The sequence below is a fragment of the Empidonax traillii genome, unplaced genomic scaffold (genome assembly GCF_003031625.1).
Source record: "Empidonax traillii isolate 1590-97213 ecotype Southwest subspecies unplaced genomic scaffold, ASM303162v1 scaffold10:size5872457, whole genome shotgun sequence".
Lineage (NCBI taxonomy): Eukaryota > Metazoa > Chordata > Aves > Passeriformes > Tyrannidae > Empidonax > Empidonax traillii.
The window spans coordinates 3,578,946-3,582,315 of record NW_020955203.1 but is presented as its reverse complement, the minus strand read 5'-3'; positions in this window follow the sequence as shown (position 1 = coordinate 3,582,315).

Genomic DNA, 3,370 nt, shown 5'->3' with positions numbered 1-3,370 from the left:
TATACTCATTCAATACCATGTTCTCATGCCCAAGTGGCCACTAGATTATTCTTAAAATGAGTTCCGTTGTCTGACTCAATTTGGTTTGGAGTGCTATGTTTTTACAGGACCTGCTTTTCAAGACTTAGAATGGTATTTCGGGCTGTTGCATGTGGTACCGAATATGTTTCTAACTATTCAGTAGTCGTTTCCACCATGGTAAGCACATAGTGTTTACTTTGGTGGGTTTGTGGCAATGTGATGTAATCAACTTGCCATGCTTCTCCGTATCTATATTTGTTCCAGTGTCCACCATACTACAGGGGCTTCAACTTTTTGGTGTGTTTAATGGCAGCACAGGTTTCACAGTCATGAATAACCTGGGAAATAGTGTCCATGGTTATATCCACCCCTCGGTCTCGTGTCTATCTATAGGTGGCATCTCGGCCCTGATGGCCTGAAGCATCATGGGCTCATCGAGCTAGGAACAAATTTTCCTTTTGCTGCCAGTCTAGGTTTACTTGTGACACCTTGACTTGTGCAGCACGGTCTGCTTGTTTGTTATGAGCATGTTTTTCATTAGCTCGATTTTTGGGCACATGGGCATTGACATGGCGGACTTTTACATTCAGTTTCTTTGTTCTGGCAGCGATGTCTTGCCACAAATCGGCAGCCCAGATGGGTTTTCCTCTACGTCTCTAATTCATTTTTTTCCACCTGTCTAGTCATCTCTAAAGGGCATTGGTTATCATTTACGAATCGGTGTATAGGTAGAGTTTTGGCTATTCTTTTCTTTTTGCAATGTCCAGGGCCAATTGGACAGCTTTGAGTTCTGCAAACTGATTCGATTCACCTTTACTTTTAGTGGCTTTTGCTACCCTTTGGGTGGGACTCCACACAGTTGCTTTTTACTTCCGGCTCTTTCCTACAATACGGCAAGAATTGTCAGTGAAAAGGGTATAGCATGTCTCTTCATCTGGTAGCTGATTATATGGTGGAGCTTCTTCAGCTCGACTCACTGGCTTTTCTTCTTCTTCATCTGCTGGACTGAAGTTCTCACTTTTAGGCTAATTGGTTATAATTTCCAAAATTCCAGGGCGATTTGAGTTTCCCATTCGGACACGTTGCGTGATCAAGGCCATCCACTTGCTCCACGTGGCATCGGTGGCATGATGCGTAGAGGGCACCTTATCCTTGAATATCCAGTTCAGTACTGGTAACCGGGGTGCCAGGAAGAGTTGTGTTTCGGTATCAATCACTTCTGAGGCTGCTCGTATGCTTTTATATGCCGCTAAGATTTCCTTTTCCATAGGGGTGTAATTGGCCTCAGAACCTCTGTAGCTTCGGCTCCAGAAACTAAATGGTCGCCCTCGCGTCTCACTAGGCACTTTTTGCCAGAGGTTCCAGGAGGGACTTTTATCTCCAGCTATAGAGTAAAGTATATTCTTTACATCTGGTCCCGTCCTGACTGGCTCAAGAGTCACAGCATGTGCAATATTTTGTTTGATTTGCCTGAAAGTCTGTTGTTGTTCAGGACTCCATTGGAAGTTGTTCTTTTTACGGGTCACAAAGTAAAGAGGATTTATAATTTGGCTGTACTCAGGGATGTGCATTCTCCAGAAGCTTATGGCTCCCAGAAAAGCTTGGGTTTTTTTTTTTGTTTGTCGGTGGAGCCATTGCTACGATCTTATTGGTGACATCTGTTGGAATCTGACGATGTCCATCTTGTCATTTCACCCCTAGGAATTGAATTTCTCTGGCAGGTCCTTTGACTTTATTTCTCTTGATGGCAAAATCAGCTTCAATGAGAATCTGGATGATTTTTTGTCATTTTTCAAAAACTTCTTCTGCTGTGTTCCTCCATACGATGATGTCATCGATGTACTGCAGATGCTTTGGGGCTTTACTCTTCTCCAGGGTGGCCTGGATCAGTCTATGGCAAATGGTTGGACTGTGCTTCCACCCCTGGGGCAGTCGATTCCAGGTGTACTGCACACCCCTCCAGGTGAAAGCAAACTGTGGCCTGCACTTTGTTGCCAAGGGAATGGAGAAAAACGCATTAGTAATATCAATAGTGGCGTACCACTTCGCTGTCTTGGACTCCAGCTCGTATTGGAGCTTCAACATGTTTGGTACAGCAGCACTCAATGGTGGCGTGACTTCATTCAAGCCACGATAGTCTATTGTCAGTCTCCATTCTCCATCAGATTTACGTACAGGCCAGATAGGGCTGTTGAAGGGTGAGTGTGTTTTGTTGACCACTCTTTGGCTCTCTAACTTCCTGATCATCTTGTGAATGGGGATCACAGCATCTCAGTTTGTCTTATACTGTCGCCTGTGTACAGTTGCAGTGGCTATAGGCACTTGTTGATTTTTGACTCGGAGTAGTTCCACAACGGAAGGGTCTTCTGAGAGGCCAGATAGGGCAGACAATTGCTTGGACTTCTCTTTAATTACCGTGGCTACACCGAAAGCCTATCGGTACTCATTCGGGTCTTTGAAGTATCCTCTTTTTAGGTAGTCCATACCAAGAATGCAAGGGGCTTCTGGCCCTGTCACAATGGAATGCTTTTGCCATTGGTCTCCTGTCAAGCTCATATCGGCCTCTACCACTGACAATTATTTTCCTGGTCTCTATCCTTTTCCTGGCAGAAGGCAGAGCCCCTTTATTGGTTTTGATCAGAGTATTCATTGTCCTACTTTGACTTTGTTTTTTTAGAAGTTTTCTTGTTACTGTCAAAGCGGACTTCTATTTTTTTGTGTTCCAGGGATTGTAGGGCATCTGCATCAACTACATAGACAACTTTTTTGTTGTCTTCTTTTTGTTGTAATTCTTTTACTTTGGCCTCAAGTTTGGAAGTGGGTGCACCATCCCACTTCTTCATGTTTTTTCTTTTACTACGCAGATAGGACCACAGTTGGTTGCGTGATTTCTGTCTGGGGTATCTTCTCCTTTTGCGTGTTAGGAAAGGAGACTGTGAATGAGGCCGGGACTAAGATCGAGGTTGAAATCGTGGTCGAAACTACTTTATTGGTCTGCTTTTATAGTCTCTATAATCTATGTAAACTATATCATCTCTGTTCCTATAGTCATCTTCATATCCGAAATATTTATAGGACCTCTCCAGTGCTTCCTTAGGATGGGTAGGTCGGTGTCGGGCATCAGAGGACCTTTCTAAATTTTCGGCTATAGTCCTTATCCATGAACACATGGTGTCCACAGTTGGTTCATCCGTCTTTGGATTGTAAATTGATATCAAACAGTTGAGGTACGATGCAGGGGCACCTCTAATCACTTGCCTCCACATAGGCTCTGTACAGGCAATCTTCTCTGGTTCCAAACAGTCATAATAATCTGAATTGCAATATATTAGTTTCAGCATGGCTAATT